The sequence below is a fragment of the Herpailurus yagouaroundi genome, unplaced genomic scaffold (assembly GCF_014898765.1).
Source record: "Herpailurus yagouaroundi ecotype Mexico unplaced genomic scaffold, PumYag 197, whole genome shotgun sequence".
NCBI classification, from domain to species: Eukaryota; Metazoa; Chordata; class Mammalia; order Carnivora; family Felidae; genus Herpailurus; species Herpailurus yagouaroundi.
In genome coordinates, this window is record NW_024412428.1 from 29,977,082 (window position 1) to 30,003,355 (window position 26,274).

A 26,274-nucleotide genomic window follows, 5' to 3' on the forward strand; every position below is an offset into this window, starting at 1 on the left:
CGAGAAGCTTCGATTAAAAAGGGGCCATATCCTGATCTAGTACCTTGTAATTCTTTGCTGCCACCTCCCCACCTCATTTCATTTTGGCATTCTGGCCTCTCTTGGGTTATGGGATTTATGATAGGCACTTGGTAAGAACGGTGAAACTCTCTCGTTTTAGTCCAGATCTTGGAGTGAACTAAAATTACACCAACAATTCACATCTTTACGTTTCCATAGCACTGATGTCTTTGCTTTCTTGGTAGAAGAAAAATATGTTGGGCATATAGTTGGTACTCGATCTAAATAAGCCTTTTTTAGATAAGATTTTCTCATACTCACATTTTCTGATAATTTTGAAGGGGTTTAAATGCTTATGCCATGACAACTTTGAATAAAATCTTGGGGAGTTTTTATTTCCTCTTGACAGCTTTTTCATGAAAAACTATTCTCCCCATTATCAGGAGGCTTCTGATTTTAGCAACACTGGAGACTTGTTTTAACATAGCCTTCTTCCTGGTAGCAATAAAATCTAAATGCATATGAACAAAATGGAATATATACAAAATTTATATATGTAAACACTAAGCTTGAAAAAAAAGAAAAGGAAAACCCAAATGCCCACACCAGTGATGAAAATCAGAGTAGCAAGCATCCCAGCTGATGTCAGAGCAACCTGGGACCTAACACTCCTGGTTATAGGAGCTCAGGGGCTGAGTTTCTAACAACAGGAGCCTTGGCTTGTATAATTTGAGGAACTTGAATTAAGATGCTTGCATAAGACTGGGCCCTGGAAGTGCTTTCTGCTTGGGGAAATTCTGTGTATCCTGCCTAAAGCTCTGGAGGTATGAAGCTTCCCATGAGCTAGCAAAGCCATCCGTGGCATCATGTTTGGATATGTCACCGCATTTATATTTGGGCATGATGTGGAAATCCCCAAGCCAGGAAATTTATTATAAAAATTAGTTCTCACTGGTAAAACACATGCATCTCTCTGTAGAAGCAAATGCATCATCATTCTGCAGGGACTTTTCTATAACCCAGGCTATAGAGAACTCCTAGAGTTAAAACCATCCTTGGCAAACATTATAAACCACAGGAGGAAGCAGTCCACTGTGGAGGCCCACAAGTTACCTATCACGAACTTAGGTAAAAAAAAAAATCTGAAGGATATTATAAAATACACATACTTAAAATGACTTAAGGAATAAAGAGGGAATTCAAAATATACGGTGAGGTTTAAAAGGTAGAAAGAGCTAAAGGGGGAAGGAAGGTTCTGAACTTTTAGACATTAAAATATTTTATGTTGTGTTTTTCCTCAAGAATTGTCATGCCCTGAATGTATTTATATTTCTAACTATATATATTATAATTTAATATAGTTTAATATAATATAATTATATAAGTTATAATATATACATACTGTATATATATATATATATATATATACATACACTAACACATAACTGTAACCATATATTTAGTCTCACATGGATCAAATCTATTCTAACAAATGCCACTAAAACTTTACAAATTCATAATAGAAAAAAAATTCAGTTGCATCCAATGATGACCAATTAATCGACTAGTTTTTAAAAAATTCTCATAATAAAGGTTGTTACTTGTAGTTACGAAGAGTTTTTTAGATTAGCCCAATCTTTTCGAAGATCCAGGTGTTCTACTTCGATTTCCCTTGAGTAGGTAAGTTTCACTAAAAGAAGTGATTAATCAGAGGCTATGTTTACAATCTCTAATACTATAATATAATAAAGCATTCACCTCATTGCAAATTTGAAGTACATGATGTTTTAAGATAAACTGTCACGGACAAGAAAGTATTTTAGGACCCCCTCAACTAAAGCACTGTCTTTCATGGTCTCTTAGTGAGCATTCTTGTATTTTATTTCATATTCAACTCTTTTATTCTGAATTCAGTGCTGTGATTACTACTTGTCTCAGTTGAATTCCAATGCTAGCCTTTCCAATTATTTCCTAAATGCTCAATTCCTTACTTATGTGCAGTAAATTTCTCACACCTTCTAGAATTCCAATCAGCATTCCTCAGGGCACTTTGCATTCTTTCAAAGTCTTCAAAGTCTCCTTTCCCCAAGTCAGAAATGCTTGCATTGTTTCTCTTCATAAGCAGCATACTCTCTTGAGCATTTCAAATCAAATAATAAGTTGATAACTAGATTTGAGATGCTCCCCAGCTTCAATATGATTTATCATACTTGGCTGAATTTTTAGGAAAAGTTCCAGGAAAAAAAAATTAAATAAATAAAAAAACAACCCCCTCCCTCCCAAACTTCTCTCCATGAAGACTAAGCAAAGAAACTCTTAGAAACAAAACCAATGTGACTTGAGGACAGAACTTTTATTCTTTTCTATAATGAAATTGCCATTGTCCCAGTCAATATAGTGTAATTAAAATCTTTCATGGTCAGTCTTCCGGTCTGTCCATGGTTGTTCACTGTTAGTCTTAAGAAGACTTAGTATCTTTAGTTTTGATGGGCATTGAGGAGGGCCTCTGTTGGGATGAGCACTGGGTGTTGTCTGGAAACCAATTTGACAATAAATTTCATATTAAATAATATATCTTCAGTTTCTCTACAGGTTGCTTGTACATGAAAAAGTGCCATTTTCAAGATTGGGTGGATCCAGGCCTTTAAGGGGAAAGAGATGGACCATGAGAGTGAGGGAGGAAGACACGCAGGGAAGAGGGGAGAGAGACAAGGTGGGCGGAGGAAGAGACTGAGAAGGAAAGAGAGAGATTCTTGATATTGCAATTAACAGACTGGCTTTGACTATTAATTACATTCCTGGATACTTGCTTGATTCACTGCATATTTTTTTTCCAAGTAAACATAAAAAAGACTAGTTTAATCTATAACACATTTCATACATCACATTTATAATGTGTTAAAAAGTATATCAGTACTCAAGGATGTGTTCAGGACTAGGGAAGGGAAACTAACATAAAGAAAAAATCTAATTCCTGTCTTCAAGATACTTAAGCTCTTGACTGAAGTCAAGATAAAATGTCAATAGAAAAAGCAAAATAGCTCACCAGTTGATTGATCCTTTTATCTGTAGGATCCTTTTATCTGTCAAACAACAGAATCAGTATGTGTTAATTTTTCCTTGTTGTTTAAGGACTTGTTTATTTAAACCTCTGTGTTGGCTCTGTATGTCACATAGCCTTTCTCGGTTTATAGTGAGAAGACACAAGCTTGTGGCCCGGAAATATGCTCTGTGGGATTTACAGAATAATATTTAAAGCTTTGAATTATTTATCAACAGTTAAAAATTGGGAAACTTGTCAAAAATTCCCGATTTCAGATTCTTTTTTTAAACATGCCAAAGATCCTTTGACAGTGAGCCTGCAACTGCACAAGGAAATAGTTATAGAGGAGTAAGGTTTGCCCTTATAGGTTGGATTTATAGTCTACAATTACCTATGCTCTCACCTGGCCCACTTTTACTCATTTACATCAATTTCCATAGGCTGTGGATTTAGAAACTTTGGCTATACACTAGAGTTTTAGCTGGACAATTTGAAAAAGTATGAAAACTCAGACCTACTTAATATTGGGTCCTGATATTAGATTTGGGATTTATCGGTCTACTAGTGTATACGTGTCTGTGTGTGTATGTGTGTGTATGTATATACATACACACATGTATATACATAGACACATGTATATATACATAACACACACGTACACAGATACCCCAAAACCAAAACCAGTGGTTTTGTATGACCACAGTAGAGAACCATTGTTGTATTATTTGAAGTTTTATCTGCTGTTTTACATTTCCAGTGGTCTCAACATGAAACGAGAGTGTTTCTTTCTAGTTGTGTTTTCTTCTGGATTTTAATTTTCAAGCAGAAATCTGGAACATAAACCACACTTCTTAATATTTACTGAGACTGCAAAAGTATGCCTCCTTATGTGAGTTAGGGTCTGATTGTGGTTTGATAGTCCAGAGTCTCATTCAGTTTTGTCTTTGTGCCCAGAGATGAGCAGGCTCAAGGGAAACGATTTTGGTTGTTGAGACTTAGGGCAACTTATGGTATTTGTTAGTTTAAAGTATGAGTTTTAAAATGAAAATAGAACTTCCAAAGAGAAAGGAAAGCATGTGTTCACAGGTTGGCAAGTCCTTTCCCCAGGATGAAAGACCACATAGGAAGTCATATTATGATTTAAAAAAAAAAGCTGTTTTATGAGCCTGGTATCAGAACAAAGAAAGGTCTGTCAATTGTCACAGCTGTTGAGTTGACCGGTCAGAACATGAGTTTGACCACTGACGGCTTCCTAGACACCTGTCTCATCACAACCACAAATCTGGCCTGGCATTTTTGTTAGGATTTGGGTTTTCCCAAGCCTCCTCAGGTTCGCATGTGCCGATCCTCCTTAGTATTGAACCCCCTCAACAGAGAGCACATCTCATCCATTTGGGGTATGATTTTACTTGTTTAATTTCAGATATAAAATCTGCCTTTTTTTCTATAGGCATCCCATCATAAACCTCTATGTACTAAGATATCATGAGTTCACTTTTCACGAATGAACATCTTTCTTGCTCTCCTGAAGTGGGAGTTCCTAGAGAATAAAAATAGAACACATTATAAAATCTTTTTAATTCTCTTCAGTGGTCAAACCCTAGCCTTGCTTTTGGGACAGAACTCTGGACAGGGCGAAAGGTGCATGTATTTCCTGAGCAATTGTTGTGGACCTTATCTTATTTATATACATACATGTGTGTATTTATATATATTTATATATAATCTTATATATAAATCTTATATACGAATCTTATATACAGATACACATATATGTATATAATCTTATATAAAATTATATATTAACATATAAAAATACATTATGTATTATATATTAATATATTTATTATTATAAATTATATATATTATCTTATATATACAAATCTTTTATATATATAATTTGTGATATTATTATCCTCATTTTATAAATAAGGAATATAAAGCTTAAAGAATTTAAATAAATTGTTCAAATTAGCAGCTAGTACATTGACAGAGCCTGAATTCAAACCTCTGGTTCTTTCCCTCTTGCACTGTTGGTGGGAATGCAAATTGGTGCAGCCGCTCTGGAAAGCAGTGTGGAGGTTCCTCAGAAAATTAAAAATAGACCTACCCTATGACCCAGCAATAGCACTGCTAGGAATTTATCCAAGGGACACAGGAGTACTGATGCATAGGGGCACTTGTACCCCAATGTTCATAGCAGCACTCTCAACAATAGCCAAATTATGGAAAGAGCCTAAATGTCCATCAACTGATGAATGGATAAAGAAATTGTGGTTTATATACACTATGGAATACTACGTGGCAATGAGAAAAAATGAAATATGGCCTTTTGTAGCAACGTGGATGGAACTGGAGAGTGTGATGCTAAGTGAAATAACCATACCGAGAAAGACAGATACCATATGGTTTCACTCTTATGTGGATCCTGAGAAACTTAACAGGAACCCATGGGGGAGGGGAAGGGAAAAAAAAAAAAAGAGGTTAGAGTGGGAGAGAGCCAAAGCATAAGAGACTGTTGAGAACTGAGAGCAAACTGAGGGTTGATGGGGGTGGTAGGGAGGAGAGGGTGGGTGATGGGTATTGAGGAGGGCACCTTTTGGGATGAGCACTGGGTGTTGTATGGAAACCAATTTGACAATAAATTTCATAAATAAATAAAAAAAAAGAGTATTCTAACTTTTAACTTTAAAAAAAAAATAAAATAAAGCAAATAAGGAAAAAAAAAAACAAAAACAAAAAACAAACAAACCTCTGGTTCTTTGACTTCTAATTCCATGTGTGTGTGTGTGTGTGTGTGTGTGTGTGTGTGCGTGTGTGTGTGTGTGTGTGTGCATGCACACGTGCATTTGTGTGGGGTTGTGAGACAGATAAATTGCATTAGGTTTCCTTATGATTAAATATATACTGTGATGCCTCATATAATATATGATCAATAGAGGTTTGATTTATGATCAAAAAGTAATATTTATCACTTAATCATTTTCTTACAGCTCCCACATATTTTCATTTGCTCTTTATAGAGATTTGGGAAATGGGGTGGATTTTAACTGTTTCAATCATTTATCATCTGGCAATGTGAGCACATAGTAACTGCTCAATAAATATCTCATGTAGAAAGATGAAGGGAACTATCGGGGCATTTTGATTGTATAGCTAGACGTATGACATATAAGTAGCTAAAGGTCAGTCAGTCCTTCTCTTTTCTCTGTATTCAAAATGTGCACAGTATAAAATCATAATTAATATAAAGTTATTGCTACCTACATGGAAAGGATCTAGAGAAAGTACTTGCTATTTAAAATGATTCATGGCAAATGTATTAGAAAAATAGGAAACATTTTATTGTTAAAACACACCCCCACCTGCGCATGTGCGCATGCGCGCGTGAGCACACACACACACACACACACACACACACACACACACACATATACACAAAGCAACCCTTCAATGGAATGAAACTTTCTCCTTATAAAGTCAGTGGGTGGACGTAGACACCTGTCTAACTCCGGTCAGCTTTAAATTGGGCAATTCAGAAAGCCCAAGTTGAGAATATTTGGGCCGGAAACATACCCATGGTACTTGAGATGTTGTCCTACAGCCTCCCAGCACTACTAATCAGGGTGCTGAGAGAAGAGAGAAGGAAACTGCAGATTCTTCTGTTGTACAGAAAATGTGTTCTTCACAATCAGAGAGAAGTCTTAGAAAAGCACTTCTGTCGCCAGTGTAGCTGACACCCCACGGGGAGCCTTTCTGCCTTCCCCTTAATGCTCTACCTGAGATGTCTAGCGTAGGTACAAGTGAACTGTCCCAGATGAGACTAAGTGATGGCCAGAGATTGCACAGAGGCCTCCTCGCACACCATTTTATACTGCATTTCTTAGACCAGCGTCTACCATCACCTCCCAAATTCCCACTTACTGACTTTTAGCTGTCATTTGAATTTCTCTTTGGATAATACACAATTACTTACCTAATGAAATATTGGTGAAATGTATTCATATGAGTTTTATTAGTTCTCATTTATAATGTTATTTTTACAGAAGTATATATTCCAGATATACTTACTATATGTTATAATTATATCTGATAATTATATATTATGGAATATATACATATTCCATAGTATTTACCAATTACAGTGTTGTTTCTTATTGTGACAGTGACAAATCGATTACCTATGGACAATGTCCTTTTCTTTTTAAAAAAAAAATTTTTTTTAACGTTTATTTATTTTTGAGACAGAGAGAGACAGAGCATGAACGGGGGAGGGTCAGAGAGAGAGGGAGACACAGAATCTGAAACAGGCTCCAGGCTCTGAGCGGTCAGAACAGAGCCCGACGCGGGGCTCGAACTCACAGACCGCAAGATCATGACCTGAGCTGAAGTCGGACGCTTAGCCGACTGAGCCACCCAGGCACCCCAGACAATGTCCTTTTCTAGAGTCCTCTTTTCCTTGGTATTCTTAAGGCAGTTAATTAATTGCTAAGGGTTGTTCTCAAAGCATTGTGGTCTAGTTCTTTAATTTTGATATTTTGTTCATCTTCCTAGTAAGCCTATTAAAGACCAGTAAAGATACTCTGAGCTCTAGAGAGACTTGATGAAAAAAGTTGATTCTAAATTTTGACTATTCTAACGATTTATCTAATTATAACAATCATTACTCATAGAATACAAAATTCCAAATATTTGCCTCTCCCCCAAGTGCTATAAAGTTGATCACATGCTTCTTAGAAAAAGCTCACAATTTAGTATTTTTAATCCCATGATTTGGAAATGTTTCATCCAACCATTAGTATTGAGGAGCTTACAGATTTTAAGTTGGGAAAGAACTAGCATTTATTGCATGCCTGCTTTGTAGAGATCAGCACTTCACACACATTACTTTGTTAACCAGACCTGGCTCTGTGACTCAGATATTAATATTTCCATCTAGCAGACAAGGGCAGGAGAATTGAGGCATGTTAGGCAACTTGCCAGATGCTAAGAGCCCAACTCTAGTGCCGGGGCACTGTTGCACTAATTGTGTAAATATTTGTGTATGTGCTTTCTAACCATTATTTACAAAAATGATCATAGCGTATATTCTCTAGAGATTGATGCTTTCTCTGATTTTGTCTTCATGTTCTATGTGACATTTTGATATATGGTATGAATCTCTGATTCTTCTTGAATACATTCATCACCCTCAATTACTATTAGATTTGTCATTTCAATTATCTTCCGTAAATTACCTCCCTTGCATCCTATTACTTATACCCCTCCCCACCCCCCGCCTGTCCAGTTAGCATCTCCTTGTGCACTTCTATTTCTAACGTGCACTTCCAAAAACTTGGACTATTGGTTTTTAAGAATTTTTCTCTCAGAGTTCAATATTCACCATGCCCCAAATTACCCTCCTGATGGTACTCTTAGTTTTTTAACTACACGACTGAGAATGAGTATGTTGAGAATAATGTCAATGGAGAGGTTTTACTTTTTTGCAGGTGGTCTCAATTCTGCTAAGATCACATTGTCCTCAGATAAGAATTGCTATCGATGTAAGTCATATGAACATGAACCTGAGGAGGCACATTCAGTTTAATACACTCGTGGCCTTGGTGGTTGTATCTCAAGGGGAAGGAATGATAACGGCACTACCATTGCCACCACCACCTGACATCAGCAAGATTGCTGCCACTTATTAGGCACTCGTAATGTGCAAGATATTGTACAGGCACTTTATAAACCTTTTGTGTCTTAAATATGTATCTGACTTGGCATGTAAAGCACTCAGAACAGTGTCTGCTTGTAAATTGAACACAAATATTTGCTTTTATCATTTTCATCGTCACCATCATTGTCTCATTTAAAGCCTTCAATGATCGTTGGATGGAGATATTATTCTCCGCGTTTTAAGGCTGAGGAAATTGAGGTTAATGGAGGCTGAGTGACTAGCATGGTAGAGATTGAATTTCAATGCAGGTATATTTGATTTCTAAGACTATTTCCTTCCTGTTCAGTTGCACTATCTCCCATAAGTGGGAATGGCTACAAAGAAAAATGTTTCCCTGCTTTCGACCTTCACCAGGTGGGAACCCCTTCCTGTCTCCCCTCGGGGAGCATGTCACACAGGGGACACTAATCCAGAAACCATGGCTGATGTCTATACTTCATAGATCGTTGTTTGGAGAAGTCTCTGTGGCATCAGGGAGAAAGTATCTGGGTTCTTAGGGGACCCTCTGAATGTCTGAGATGTTTTGATTGCTCTGCTTATCCCAGGAACACTAGCTGCTAACCCCTGTCTTCCCCAGGGCATTCTGATTTTCCAGACAGAACTGGACTCTGGTTCTATAAATGCTCATCTTGTCCTCTCCTTTGTCCCTTGTCATCACTTCTTCTAACCTGACACCAGCTGTGTGCCATCTATTAACCTGTCATATTCATTGATCTCCCTAAGAAATCAAACTGTCCCTCTAATTCCCCTGTCTGATCTTTGCTTGCCAGAGCTTACTGACAAAATTGTCCCCTTGCAGAAAAGTATAGTCTATTCTCTTTAGCTATAATAGCCTGAAATGCTGTATAGTCAATACATGATTTTCTGTACATTTTAAACTTTATGGCCTCATTGAAAATGAAAACTGTTTGTAGATAACTCTAATTTCACCTCCAATGGCTGTATGAAAATACATCCAAAGTAAACCTAGGGATTAAGGAAGCTTATAAAGAAAAGTATAAAACCTTTCCATCAGGACTTGCATTTTTCAACAGAAAATAGGGTGTTCTTTGTAATTCATAATATCCAAATCCAAAATGATATCTAATTTTCTTCCCTCTTATTTGTTGGAGAATGATGATAGAGGATTATAAAAGCTCCAATGTAGCTTAATATTGTTCTAATGAAGCTGTGGTCATTCCCTTTTCTCTTTAAGAACCTTAGGAAATTCTCCATTCCTTGATGATGCTATACTTCCATCATGATATCACTGTAAAAGCACGACTTCTTTGCCAAAACAAGATAATTTAAGAATAAGCACATCCTCATTATTTATTTTATTATTCAGTAGTAACTCTGTACTAGGAGCTTATATTAGTCAGTGTCCAGCCAGGGTAACATGAGTTACTCTAGGCATTTCAAGCAGAGAGAATTCAACACAGGAAATAAGTTAAAAGACATATTGGATGTTCATTGCAACATTATTTACAGAAGCCAATGCATGAAACAACCTAAGTGTCCATTCATAGATGAATTGACAAAGAAAATGTGATATGTCTGTATTCTATATGTGTGCACATATGTGTATATGTGTGTATACATAGACATATACACAATGAAATATTATTCAGCTGTAGAAAAGAAGGAAATCCTGTCATTTGTAACAACATGGATGGATCTTGAAGGCATTTTACTGAAGGACATAAGGCAAACAGAAAAAGACAAAAGAGGTTATGATCTCACTTGTATGTGGAATCTGAATAAACCAAAATCATAGATATAGAAGACAGATTGGTGATAGCCAGAGGTGGGGGAAGAGAAGGAAGTAAAATGGGTGAAGGTGGTCAAAAGGTACAGACTTCCAGTTATAAGATAAATAAGTCCTGGGGATGTAATGTACATCCCCTGTCAGTGGGGATACAATACAGTGATGCTGTATTGTATATTTACAAAATGCCAAGAGAGCAAATCTTAAAAAGTTCTAATCAGAAGAAAACAAAATTTTGTAACTATGTGAGGTGATTGTTGTTAACTAAACTTATTGTGATGATCATTTCATGATATATGCATATATTATATTGCGCATTTTAGACTAATACAGCGTTCCCTGTTAATTATTTGTCACTAAAACTGGGGGAAATATATATTGGGAGGATCAATATATATTGTAAAAGAGTAAAAGAGAAAAGCAAGTGGTTATTCAAAATTGGGGACTGCTTCCCCCTTGGCCTGAAGGCTAGGAATTCAGCGGCCAGCATGCAGGGGGGCGCTCCCAGAGCCCTGGCTAGTGCTGGCAGTCTGCTGCTGCCACTGAGCAGAAAGCTAGGAGGCTCCTCTCCCACAGATGCTCTGAAAATACCCCAGAAGCTCCAGGGGAATGAAAACCTCTGGCAATCTCTCCACAAAGCTTTAGACAGGCTATTCCCTGTACCTGGAACTCACCCTTCCTCCCTCCACCTGCCCTGCCTCCCACTTGGCTGTGTCTTCTATTTCTAATAAAAATCGTGTGCTTTTCAACATCTAGCAGGAGATTGTTACATATGGGAGTCTCGAACTTTATCACACCTTTCTGTGTCCCTTGTTATCATATCCATGATTGCAATATCATGGTGTATCTGTTACCTGTGTACTTGTTAGTCAGTCCTCTTTAAGTTGAGAGCTTCTCAAGGTTGTGCCTTTTTTTGTTTCTTTGTTTATATCCCCTGAACCAGCATGGAACCTATTCACTCTCAACTAATGTTTGTCAAGTGTATTTTAATTGAATTTAGTTGCAAACACATATAGCTGTGGAATCTTGATGCGTCTAATATGCTGGGTCAGGAATTGAAACGTGTTGTAGGCAATGGGGAGTTGTGCGTTGGGAGACTTGCAGAGACATGAAGTGATTCGGTGAGTCTGAGCTGGGGGAAGTTAGAGAGTTAGCTCTCTAACTCTCTCTATCTAACTCTATCTCTCAGTGAATCTGTGGTATCCAGTAGGAGCAGAGATTTTAAGCTTGACCCTTCAGTGACCGCTGTTTTGTTTTTCCTCATTTGGGACTTGGGAATGTTATTTTATCTTACTTTATTGTGAAGGTGTGGCTTTATTCGGGATGAAAAAGTGTTCTTTTTAGAGCTTCCAGAGGTGTCTGACTGACAGGCTGGCTGAGGTTTTATAATCAACCATTTATAATCATGAAATATTCTAATTATAAAAAGTAATGTAGTCAGACATTCTAAATTATGTTCCCATTCACTTTGCCAAGTGCCTTTTGAAACCATTTTGCTCTGGCATCCTTTTTTTTTTTTTTTTTTTTTTTTGATTCTCTTTTTACAACACAGAAAACTGAGAGTCTGCCTTCAGTGAGTTAACTCTGAGCAAATTTAAGGGTGTGAGTACAAGTGGCCCAAGATGAGTCACAATATAATACCCTACCTTTCGAACCTAAACTCAAGTTTTTCCTCCTGGAAAAACCCTCTAGAATGCTAGAGCTACCTGTCCATCTGGCTGAAGATAAAATAACAGTAACAACTCAGGCATCCATCCTATCTTAAACTTTCTGTTCCTCCCACAAAGTCTCATTCTCAAGACAGACGCCAATCTGGGCGCCTCAGTGGCTCAGTCAGTTAAGTGTCTGACTTCAGCTCAGGTCATGATCTCATGGTTCCTGGGTTTGAGCCCCGCGTCAGGCTCTGTGCTGGCAGGTTAGAGCCTGGAGCCTGATTCGGATTCTGTTCTCCCTCTCTCTCTGCTCCTCCCCTGCTTACGCTCTGTCTCTCTCTCTCAAAAATAAAATAACATTAAAAAAAAAAAAGACAGAGGCCAATACGATCTAGGCCAGTGGATTTCAAACCAGGTCCCTCAGATCCTTGATACCGAAAGGCCCACAGGGGAGAGAAGGAGAGACAGAGCAGACAGAGCTCCATCTGTTTCAGCCTCACTTGTCATCACCTCCAGCAGATCCATTCTTCTCCTTTAACACATTACATTCTTTATGAAACTTCATTTACGAAAGGAATCGACTGCTATTAACGATGTAAAGAAACACTGATCTTGTCTGCAGAAATATTAAGAGAATGTACAGTTGCTTAAAAAAAGGCTATGTGAAGGGAAATTCCATAGATATGGACTCAGAAAACCTCTCCTTTGATTTTTGATTTTTGTTTTTCCAGTTATCTGTGAGTTCTTGAACAAGTTACTTAACCTCTTTGGACCTTAGTTTTTCAATCAGAGATGTTGTGAAATTTAAAATTACTAAAGCTTGGGAGAAGTGGTTCGCAAATTGCCGTATTCTATTCAAACAAGAGTCATTGTTTTCCAGAGAATGGGTCAGTAAATTGATGAAATTCTAGAGTAACAACACAAATACGTCATTATTAATAAACAGTGTTAAATGCCTGCTGTGATGGTCAATTTTATGTGTCAACCAGACTGGGCATGGAATCCCCAGATAGTTGATCACACTTTATTCTAGTGTTTCTGTGAGAATTTATTTGGTTGACATTAATATTTAAATCAACAGACTTGAGTAAAGGAGATTGTCTCCCATAATGTGGGTGAGCCAATCAATTAAAGGCCTGAATGGAATAAAAGGCTGACCCTCCCCTGAGTAAATGAGAATTCTGCCTGAGGGTCTTCAAACTGGGATATCAGCTCTTCCTGGTTCTACAGCACTTTCTGATCTTTGGGCTAGAACTGGACCATTGGCTTTTCTGAATGTGAACTTGCCAGCCTCCATAATTTTGTGAACCAATTCCTTACAATAGATAGGTGGGTAGGTAGGTAGGTAGGTAGGTAGGTAAGTAGGTAGGTAGGTAGATGGATAGATAGATAGATAGATAGATGGATAGATAGACAGACAGATATATGCCATACTGGTTCTTTTTTTCTAGAGAACCCTGACTAATACACCTACTGAGGTGATCTTGAAATACAGTCACAATTCTTTGACATTCTTCCCTCCAAAAGGTGGGGTCTAGTTCCCCTTTCCCTTGAACTTAGTGACTTGCTTCTAATGAATGGAATACAGTGGGAGAGACAGTGTATGCAAGGTGATAAAAGACACTATGCCTTTCTTCAGTTTCCTCTCTTAGATCACTTTCTCGAGGGGAAGCAAGTGCCATGTATAAAGATGTTCTGTGGTGAGGAACTGAGGCAGCTCCAGCTAACAGCCATGAGAGCCATACCGGAAGTGGACCCGACAGCCCCTGTCAGGCCTTCAGAAGACTGAAACCCTGACTGACATCATCACTCTGACTTCATGAAAGATCCTGAACCAGAACCGTTCAACAAAACTGCTCCCAGATTCCTAAACCATATAAAATACATGAAAAAACAAACACTTAATTGTCTTTAAGCCATTATGTTTTAGAGTACTTTGTTTCGCAACAGAAGGTAACTAATATACCTGTGTTGGGTACATCGCAATGTGCTGGACCCTTCATTCCTGGACTTAGGATTGTGCATAGTTACTGGGAGATACCAAGACTCAGTAAGGAAAATTTTCGTTTCATTTTCTATTTGCATCACGATGTGGGAGAGTGGCCAACATCCAGTAAGCCTGGATCAAAATTCGAAGTGCCCTTGTTGATCTGGGCAGGAAGTCAAGACAACCCAAATGAAGGTCAACGCGGGCAAGGACAGAGCAGCAGGCCTAGGAAGAAAAGTAACCCTTCATCAGCACAATGGGGAATAATTGGCTGTGTAAGAATGAAGGTCAGGCTCCCTGTGCGCTTAAAATAGGTGTTCAATACGTATTCATTGATTGATGTCGGTTGATTTATTTTGAATGCCAGACAGACTGTGAGTCATCAGTGTTGCAATATCGCTTAAATAAATGTGAGTTGTGCCTGAAAAAAAATAGCAATTCAGCAGCGAGGACCAAAAAGAGCCATTCAGCCTCTCACTGGGTAGCTCTACTTGTCCCACCTGCCACAGACTTCTAATTACCGAGAGAGAGGAGCTTCCCAGTTGGAAGATGAGTAATGCTGCAGGGAGAAATGAAGGAGAGTCTTCAATGGGAAGGCCTTTGGAAGAGGAGCCTAACCAATTGCTGTCAGTTTCAAGTGAGGGTCTGGATTGATTTCTCTATAGGGAGATTACTGGTGTGATTTGCAGAGATGCTGAGGTAGACCCTGAGCAGACTGATGGTGAGCAAGGCTAGGAGAGGGGGAAGGGATTGCTGGTTGGTAATAGAAGAGAATTTTGATATGGTGGTTAGACATAGTTCCCATGAAGATATTGCTTAATTTTTTTTTTTTTTTTGAACTCTGGCCATGCTTAGGCTTCAGTGGAATACAGGGAAGTGTGGCTTCTGCTCTAGGTCGCGTTCAGTGGCTTCTTTCTCTATTTTAGAGATCAAGGCCCTCCATGTGAAGTAGTGAGGGACACATGGTTAAGGTGCTGCCACGGTCCAGTTCCCCTGGGAGAAGCTCTGTGTACACAGCTTGTCCCAGTGTCATTATTTCAGTGCCACTTTTACCCAGAAGGATCCTGATTTGGGTGACCAGTTCTAGGACAACTCACCTCCAGTCTTAGTGGAAGGGCATTGTAGGAGAGAAGGTAGAAACACAGACTCTAGCACAAAGCTCTGGGAGGGAAAAATCTCAGCTCTATCACTCAATGGTCATGTGACCTTGGACAAATTCCTCAATATCTTTGGACTGTGGTTACTGTAAAGCGGGAATGATGACGTCCGTCTGTGTGGTTGGGGTGAGGATTAAATGAGCTTCTATGCACAAAGCCCTGCCGATGGTGCCAGACAACGTGAAAGCTCTTTACCAGCTTTGGGTTTGCTTCCTAGTGAATCTTCACAAGACTCTTGTAAATTTTTTATTTATTTGTTTTGTTTATTTGTCTATTTATTTAGGGAAAGGAAGCAGGTGTGCAAAAGCTGGGGAGGGGCGGAGAGACAGGGAGAGAGAGAATACCAAGCAGGCCGCACGCTGTAGCACGAACCATGAGACCGTGACCTGAGCCGAAATCGAGAGCCGGATGCTTAACCTACTGAGCCACCCAGGCGCCCCACGAAACTCGCGTAATGAAGTTGTTATCGTGCCGCTTTGTAACGAGGGCCCTGAGGTATCAAGAGGTTGAGACGCTTTTCATAGGCAGACCAGCTAGAAGGTAGTAGGTGCAGGAATTGATCTTGACTCTCACCTCAAAGTTGGCACTTGCCAGAATGTTCTACAAAGTATTCCTCAAAGCGTCTTCATGCCCTTTCTTCATTGTCTAGAGCCAGTCGGTATAAGGCGTTATGCCTGCATTCTTATTCACATTCAATTCTACACCAGTTCTAGCTAGAACAGAAATTTAATTTTTTAATATTATTGTCTGGGGGAGGAGGACTGTTTCCATTATCAGATGGTGTCTTGCACTTGTATCAGGTTCACAGAGGATGAGACCAGGCCAGCGGCTTATCCATGATGATACTGGTTTTCCTTAACCATGTTGCCCAGAGAAGTTGAGAGTCTAGGATTGTTCCCATCGTGGAGGTTAGAAGAAATATCTCATGGGGATGGTGTGAAGGCAGGCCTAAAATAGCCCCACAGGGTCTTTGCATCATGTGAAGGGCAAAAAAGGATGATTCACATTCACCCAGGAGCAGAATGGATAGGGCCCAGAGAGTCAGCAGACCTTGGCTGCCCTGGCCTGGGTGTTAAATCTTTGCCCATATAGGTTTCTAGTCGATGACTGAAAGGAATAGCCATGTCATAGTGAATACCGACTCAGAGGGCTGATCTACCAGGGCCTGGGCACTTCCTCCCTCTCTCTTAGGCTTTCTCACCACAGAAACGTCTTTCCGATCTTAGCCGAAACTCTACCTAATGGACAGAGATTAAATATCTGGCACTAGTGAAATTGAGTCCTTTCTCTATATTTTTAGTAAAAATTCAGCTTAGTTTTGGAAAAACACAGTTCCACTGCTTGTGTACTTAAATTTACAGACTTAAGATTTATAGGCCTCTGGCTGCTGTGGCCTCTTGGGAGATAGTCATTCCAATTCTCCCGACTGTCCTCCCTCCTGACTTTTTCTCCTCGTGGAGCATGATTGCTCAAGTTGAGCTTTACAGGAAGATCTCAACCCCTTGCTTAAACTCCGTTATCACTGTCTATAACGTGAGAATAATATACATCACAGTCATTGTAAAGATTAGAAGTCCTTTATGTAATGTGCCTATCCCACAGAGTTGAGACATCATAGACGCCCAGATACTGCCACTGTTATTACCACTCCCACTACAACTAATGACAGCAACCATAAAAATAATAACGGCAACCAGACATGTTCTAAAGCATGATCATTTGAAATTAGCAAGCTGGTATATTCCGCATCCATATTTACATCATCAATATTACATTTTTGAGGGTATCGAGATTAATATATGTACCGAGGACACGACATAAACGTGAGAATCTAGGACACACAACGTCTTCTCTTCAATGTTGGTTTCCTTCCTTTATGCAGAGAGCCTATCTTCTTCCCTGAAAGTATGTGTTTCTCTTGTATAGACAAGCATGCAGAGAACATTTTACGTTTTTAAAGAGCACATTTCCATACGTATCAAGGAAATGAAAGCTTCTCAAGAAAATTCCTGTGAAAAGTCTAGGATTATTAAAAGAAAAGCTGTTGAAGAAAAAAAGAAACAAAGCATTTAACCTTTTTCTTGAAAAGTTAAAGACTATACTTCACAAAAGCTTCTGCAACTTCCCATTTTATTCAAGAGCTAAAGAAACTAGCAATCCCCAAGGCTCCGAATTTAATTTCCATTGCATAGAATGCCTCTCACATCAGAATTAATCAGGTTTCATTTCCAATGTCCCATTTCCCTTCAGGAATCCTGTGGTATAAACCTCGAAGGTAAACACAGATATTCATCTACTCACCTGGTTTGAAGAGCCAAACATTCAGGGACGTAAATCATTGGAGGTGACTGGTAGGCACTGATTGGGGCACAATTCATCTTCTCTGTCCAAGTGCATAGAGTTCCCTTCAGCCTCTCCTCCTGCTCACAAGATCAAATGCTTTACTCCCAGATACCAGGCCAAGTAAGCAGACGTTTATAATTTTTGCTGCCTCGAAGCAGACAGAACTAATCTTGCTTTTGTTTCTTTTTTTTTTAAGAGACGGGAAAAAAATCAGATGTATGAAATACGGATAGCATTATCTGGGTATCTAGTTTTGCTACTTCTATAAACCTTCATTCATGGATATTCTAGAATTATAAGAAAAGTACTTCTGAAATTCTGAAGTAATTTCCGGCTGGCAGTTCGAACATCCGTGGGCCAAACTTCTTTGGTTATCTCTTTGTTGGGGGAAGTGTCGGGTATCTGCAGAAGCCAAGCAAGTGTTGGCCCCAGCTGCAGGACTGTGGGGTACTTACTTGTTTGTGGAAGGATGGGGGCTGGCGTTGAGTATCCACAGAGGCTCAGATTTAGTCCACCTGTGAGTTTTATTTCCTGAACTTGCAGTTGTACACTGCGGGGATGCGGGATGGGGTTTCCCAGAGTGGCTTTTGTAGCAATAAAAGACTTAATGGTCGGCGTATCCCTTCTCTGTTTCTTGCTATTTCAATCCTCAGCAAACTCTGACAGTTGTTCCAGTTCAAAAAGTGGACAATGTACAGGGAGGTGCCCACTTTCAAATTTCCCTTTTAGGAAGGATTGTAGAGAATCAGAAAGGATGAAAATGTAGCTTTGGAACCTTTTCTTCTTCCCCGTGATAATTAGCATTCTCTCCAAATTCATTGGTCTCTGGGGAATTTGTTCTATGTGGTTTGGCTCCAAACTATATGCAGGTATTACAGGCAGAAAAGCTCAAGGGAATTTGAAATGTGCCTTCAGAGCATAATAAGTAGCTTAAACTATCTGACTTACAACATGTTTACTTAGTCCTAAAAGAGTTAGGAAGTATTTGAAGTCAAAAATTGCTTTCCTTCAAATTTGATTGCACAGGGAGTACATTCCTTGAAATTATTCTTTTTTAGTTCCATTTGGACATATGGATAATACTTTGGGAATAATAGTATAGCTTGACCTTTAGTTTCTGACTTTTGACAAACTCAAGGAGGAAAATATCACATTTGGTTCATTGCTGGAGACGAGCAGGAGACACATCAGTTAAAGAAGTTTCTTCTGACTTTGGTAGTGTCAGATAACAGGACTCCAAACATGAATTGATGTTGCTGATTTCTCTGGATGTTGCTGTTCCCAGGTATTCGGTCTGCAAGAATCCTTAGAGACATTAATCTGCCCCAGAAGGCAGATATTTTTAAAGTTTACTTTTTGAGGAGAGAGAGAGAGAGAGAGAGAGAGAGAGAGAGAGAGAGAAAGACAGGGTGTGAGAGTGGGGCAGGGACAGAGAGAGAGGGAGGGAGACAGAGAGTCCCAAGCAGGCTCTATACTGTCGGCTCTGAGTTCGATGTGGGGCTCAAACTCATGAACCACGAGATCATGACCTGAGCTGAAATCAAGAGTTGGATGCTCAGCTGACTGAGCCTCCCAGGCACCCCAGAAGGCAGATACTTCTGTAGAACAAGCTGGCATATATAGGAACCAGGTCTGCTCAGTAAGTATGTCTCACTAAAATGGAGCCACTGGGGAAAATGTCTTGATCCTAAAATCTCCAATAGCGGGAAGGTGTGTTTTCTATGTTCTTCTACAACACTTGTGCTAACCCCACTGAAACCTCCCTTAAAATATGGCCTTGAAATTGCTAGGGCACTTGCTTGTCTCCAACTGTACTGTAAGCTCCCTGACAGTGAAGACCTAGTTTTGTTCATCCAGGACACAACATTCCAATGTCTCAATGGGAATAAATATTTGAAAACTATTTGTTGGATTAATGAGCCAGCCTTCTTGTGTTAAAACAAAATTTGACTATCGAATCCTGCCCACATTTTTCTAACTTATTAAAATTATCAACAATAACAGCATTCAGTTATTTATTATGTGTCTGACACTGTGCTCAGCATTTACCCTATTGTCTCTTTTTTTTTCATTAAATTTTTTTTTGAACATTTATTTATTTTTTGGGAGACAGAGAGTGACAGAGCATGAGTGGGAGAGGGAAGAGAGAGAGAAGAAGTCACAGATTCTGAAGCAGGTCCAGGCTCTGAGCTGTCAACACAGAGCCCGATGTGGGGCTCAAACTCAGGAACCAGGAGATCATGACCTGAGCTGAAGTCGGATGCTTAACTGACTGAGCCACCCAGGTGCCCCTGGGTGCCTACCCTGTTTTCTTTTGAAATCCTCACAATGCTGTGGATATTTGAACTAAAAATGGTCGAACTAATGTGGCTTTAGAATTAGAGAAAACTGACTGAAAACTTATGCTTTGTCCCTTGTTAGTTCTTTGAGCTTAGTCTTTGGGAGGCACCAGCCTCCACTTGCAGATTTAGGTCAATAATAACTTTGTTGAAGAATGTTGTGATTGCATTTATCTTTGTTTGTCACATAGCTTGTACCTTTTAGTTGTTATTTTGATGCTTAAGATCATTTTGTTCTTTGAGTCATTGAATACTAGAAATAATTTGCCAGTTTGGAACAGAAACTAGTCTACTAGTCTCTTATTCTTAAATTTTTCCGTACATCTACCTGTTTCTTCTAATATTGGCATAATTTAGCAGCTTTTGATTATTTTGAGTCTACTGTATACAACCTCAATTTCATAATAAGTAGTAAGTTCCCTTTCACAGAAATTCTTCGGATTGCTCTTGGTAACCCATTCTAGCAACGTTTTTGGGTTTTTTTGTTTTTTGTTTTTGTTGTTTTTTTTTTTTTTTGCCAGTTTTTATACTTCCTTGTTTCTCAGTACACTGTGAGAGAGTTTGTTTGGATAAAATATTGTTGGAAGCAATCTCAACATTATATGCCTTATCCTGACTGTCCTACCCAGGACAAGAAAAAAAGCACTGTGGTAGCAGAGACAATAGAAAGAATGGATGTATGACTTGTCAGAGGGGGTGCTAGCCGTAAACAATGGTTCCTGTAATGCAACCAATGCAGTCCTAGGCAACTGGTACGTTCGTACATCTGTGATCAGCTGAGGGTCAGCCTGGTGGCCAGTCACCTCTTCATCTTTCCTCTGGCCCATTTATGAATGGGAAGAGTTCATTAACTACCGTGATAAACCCCAGTCAGGTACTTTTCCTAGTGGAGGGGGAGGGGCAGAGAGGAGGAGAGAGAATCCCAAGCAGGCTCCATACTGTCAGCACAGAGCCTGACATGGGGCTCTCTATCTTATGAACCCTGATTATGACTTGAGCTGAGATCAAGAGTTGGAATCTTAACCAACTGAGCTACACAGGAGCCCCAAGCCCTTAAAAATGTTTTGTTGGTGATGTTTATGTGGATTAAATACTATGAACAACTCAAGAATAAATCAGCATTTTGGTCTAAACATTTGTGTCAATACCTCCTAGTGGACATGTTTCAAATATCAATGAACTTGAGGAAGGTAGGTGCATTGAATGTTCAGAAATGACTTAAGAGTATGGAAATGTGAAAGGTCTGAGATTCTACTGTGCTTTCAAGTTAACAAGTTAGTTTGCCACAGACTCATAGATGCTGGCAGAAAACATGAGACTCTTGGGTCAGAGACAGAGGACTTTATTACTCATGATGGAACAAAGTGCATAATCTTCATATCTCCACTGGTTCCTTATGCTTCCCAATTTCCACAGGGAAACACAGGTTGATTCAGGCAGTGTGTTTGTATCTCACTGAGAAACCCCAAGATTAGGAAACCCCAGTCTTTTATAATAAGCCATAAGCAAACCTGTTTAACCTTTGTCACAAAAGGAGATATTATCTTTATAATGCTGGAGAACAAACAAACCCATCTTCTCCTCTATAGAAAGATAGTTCTCAATTTCCAATAGCTCTTCTCTATAAAAATATCCTTGAAAAGCTAGTCCAGTACAGAACTTTTCAGTGAATCTACTTGCAAAATGTGCAGAAATACAAGAGACCCTTGGAAAATTCTCTCTCAACATATGAAAGCCCAAGGAGTCATCTGGCAGTGAACTGACACCGAAAAGAAGATTTGAACTTTTCTCTGTCAAGTCCAAGGGGTTAGTATCCTCTCTTTCTTTTCGTTAATGTCCTGATAAAGCTTTCTGTTCTGGAAAGAATCAGTGCCAAGTGTCTTTCCATTGAAAACTGAACTTATGAGATCCAATTAACCTCCACCAAATTCACCAAAACTGGCCAATTTATTGTTTCTCTGGCCAAGTTTGTGCATTTGAACGTTAAAGGTTTTGTTTTTATGGTTTGTAAAATGGAGGGAAATGACAAAACCAGCTAAATCCTTGATAAGCAACAGACAAGGGAAAACAAAAGCTCGTTGCCTAATCAATTGATCTTTCTCTTGTTTTCCAAGCCCTGCTTATTCATAGCTGTTACAGAAATCTGTAGAAGACAAGGGAGGCTAAGAGTAGGTACAAAAGTGGGAAAGACACCAATGGGTTAAAAGAGAACTGAATTGTATCAGTGCAAAATGTAGTTAGAACTTCAGAGAATCAAGTAGAGAAAAGGTCAAGAGATGATATTTCTAAGAAACCAGAAGTGAACCAATGATGTGTCTTTATTACATTTCTATTTGTGAAGCATTTCTCACTACTTCTTAATTATTTGTTTTTCACTTAGGAACTTGGTTTTATTATTTCAGCAAACTTTATATCATATTGCTGCTTCAAATGAGAAATATATTCATCTTAAATGCAGGCTTCGGCACAAAAGCTCATGTTTTAAATGAGAAATATATTCATTGCAATGCAGGCCTTGGCACAAAAGCTCATTATATTTGAGCCATGTCAAACATTGACCTGAATTAGGAAAAAAAAATCTTGGGGTGATGAGTTAAATTTAAGTAACCAGTTTTTCTGTGGGATTTGATAACCCCTACAAAAGCACATAAAACTCTATACAGCTAACACCTAATTTGATATGTATTAAAAAGAATAGTTATAAAGTCAACTTTGCAAGTTGGGAATCATTGTTGAAAAAAATATACATGAGTTAATATTTTAACTTTCAAAATTAGTAAGGCCGAGAGAAAACATACAGAATTAGGACCTTATATAATCTGGAATGAAAAAAACTGTATGTGATACATATGTTGGCAATTCCAGTGTAAGTCCCAGGTAATTTTATACCTAGGTATGAATAAATGATCTTTAATTATTTACTGGTTCATCAATCCCAAGTGAATTTTTACACTGCAGCTTGCTTTCACGTAGCTGTTACATACCATGTTATGTTTAATGTATTTGGAGGAGACTAGGCATCCGTAATCTCATCTACTTTTCAGTGTAGTTTTAACCAGAGTTAAATGTATATCATTTCTGATTTTGTTTTTTTCCCCAACCCTTTCTACCCTTAACCTCTCATGACTTTAAAAAAACAGAAAAAAGAACAAGAATTCCTTTATTGTTTACTTTCCTCCAGCTATATTGCATGCAGATAGCATATTGACAGTTAAAAACGCCTTTAATTCTTTTCATTAAGGATGTATGTTTTCTTTTTTTTTTTTTAATATGGCTAAATGATCACCAAAGTACTATACATTGAATAAATCATGTTGCATTTTGTATCAAAGCATATTTATGGTACCTCTAAAAGATTTTCAAATTGTGTTTTCAGGGACCAAAACAGAAGGGCTTGAAAAATGAGATTAGTTCTGGGGTGCCTGGGGGTGGCTCAGTCGGTTGAGCGTCTGACTCATTATCAGCTCAGGTCATGATCTTGAGGTACTGGGATCTGGTCTTGCGTTGGGCTCCGTACTGAGTGTGGAGCTTGTTTGGGATTCTCTCCTTCTTTCTTTCCCCCTTACCACTTGCATGTGTGCATTCTCTTTCTCTCTCCAAGTAAATAAATAACCTTTAAAAAATGAGATTGGTTTAAAAAATTGGCGTGTAAAACTTGAGGGCTACTAAAGGCAGTATTTAAGGTATAATCAGAAATTACTCATTGCAAATTATACATATGAAAACTATAGCTTCAAAGGACAAAGAGCTTAGGTGACAGCAGGCAGGCAGGTAACAAAGTGATTCCTTTCTGATTAGGAGAAGGGACGGTCATAGGGTTGTAATGAAATCTAAAGCACATGTAGGATTTGGATAGATTTCCACTTTTGTCATGGTGTAAAAGTAAGAGAGATACAGATTCCTAAAAATGCGCATAACTAGGCAAAGGTTCAGGGAAGGACATCAACTCTTCTTAGAATTAAAAATATTCATGGTTAGGGGTGCCTGGGTGGCGCAGTCGGTTAAGCGTCTGACTTCAGCCAGGTCACGATCTCGCGGTCCGTGAGTTCGAGCCCCGCGTCAGGCTCTGGGCTGACGGCTCCGAGCCTGGAGCCTGTTTCCGATTCTGTGTCTCCCTCTCTCTCTGCCCCTCCCCCGTTCATGCTCTGTCTCTCTCTGTCCCAAAAATAAATAAAAAACGTTGAAAAAAAAATTTAAAAAAAAATATTCATGGTTAAGATTCTCTATTTGGAGAGTAAAGACTTCAGGGGTCTTAACACCTTGTGAAATTGACAAGATAAGCTCTGAGCAGTGTACGAAGATTCCGGCTTGGAAAAGGATTCCAGAAATTTTCAAATATAAATGTGAATTTCAGTCATTTGCAAATGTTTAAAAATACAGATTTTGATTTAGTTGCTTTAGAATGGGGTGCAAGATGCTGTTTATGGTAAGTTACAAGGTGATATCAAGGGCGTTTGTTCAAGGAGTAACTTTGAATAGATAGGGATTAGGCACTGGTTTAAAACAAAGTTAGATGGTGTTATCCTGGTGTTTTATTATAGTTTCTCTTTAGATACACAGACACACATGCACACACACACATACACACAAACACACACTGCAATGTATGTTCTTATCATATACATATATATTTTTTCAGCACAAATCCTTTATCAGAATGTGCTGTCCTTCTGTTTATCTTTTCATTTTCTTAACAATGGCCTTAATTTTTAAATTTTTTAAATTTATTTTTTATTTATTTTTATTAAAAAAATTTTTTTTACATTTTTATTTATTTTTGAGAGACAGAGACAGAGCACACATGGGGCAGAGGCAGAGAGAGAATGAGACACAGAATCCGAAGCAGGCTCCAGGCTCTGAGCTGTCAGCACAGAGCCTGATGCGGGGCTCGAACCCACAAACTGTGAGATCATGACCTGAGCCAAAGTCGGACGCTTAACCGACCAAGCCACCCGGGTGCCCCTATTTTTAAAATCTTTGATGAAATTCACCTTTTCACTTATTTTCTTTTATGGCTTGTGCTCTTGGTGTCTTATCTAAATATTCTTTGCTAAAGCTCTGGTTACAAAGATTTTCTCCTATGTTTTTGTCCAAAACTTTTATGATTTTCGGTTTTACTTTCAGAATGCTTTTGTGATTCTTTTTTTTAAAAAAATTCAAGAGTAGTTGACACACAATATTACATTAGTTTCAGGCATACAGCATAGTGATTCAACTTCTTTATACGTTAAACTCACCACAAGTGTAGCTGCCGTCTGTCACCATACAACGCTATTACATATCATTGACTGTGTGGCCTATGCTGTGCCTTTTATTCGCATGACTTACTCATTCCATAGCTAGAAGCCTGTACCTCCCACTCCCTTTCACATATTTTGCTCATCCCCTCACCTCCTCCCCTCTGGCAATCATCAGTTTGTTCTCCGTTTCATAAGAATGATTCTGCTTTTTTGTCTATTTGTTTGATTCCCTTTGAATTAAGTTTCGGATATGATAACAATTCTATGCCTTCATCCAGGTTCATATTTTCCCCCACATGGACGTCCATTTTTTCTAGCACAATTTTGTAAACGAATATTTTTATCTATTGAATTACCTTTGCACTTTTTGTTGAAAACAGTTGATCTGAGATACGTGTGTCTGTTTCTGGATTCTATTTTATTCTATTAATCTATAATAATTATTATTCCAATTATATGGACTCCGTTACTGTAGCTTTTTTTTTTTTCAACATTTATTTATTTTTGGGACAGAGAGAGACAGAGCATGAACGGGCGAGGGGCAGAGAGAGAGGGAGACACAGAATCGGAAACAGGCTCCAGGCTCCGAGCCATCAGCCCAGAGCCCGACGCGGGGCTCGAACTCACGGACCGCGAGATCGTGACCTGGCTGAAGTCGGACGCTTAACCGACTGCGCCACCCAGGCGCCCCCGTTACTGTAGCTTTATAGTAAGTCTTAAATTGGGTATTAGAAGTCTTCGAACTTTGCTGATCTTAAAAGTTGTTTAGATTCTCTAGATCATTTGTTTTTACATATACATTTTAGAATTATCTTGCCATTTTCTATAAAAAAAATCCCTGTTGTTTTAATTATGATGGCATTAAAACTATAAATCAATTTTGGTGTAGTGAAATCTCAATGTGACTTTAATTTACATTTCCTTGATGACTGATGTTGTTGGATGCCTTTTCATGTGCTTTTTGCCCAGTCACATATCTTTTTTTCTGAAGTGCCTGTTCAAAATTTCCCATTTTTTACCTAGTAATTTTTCTCACATTATCGCGTT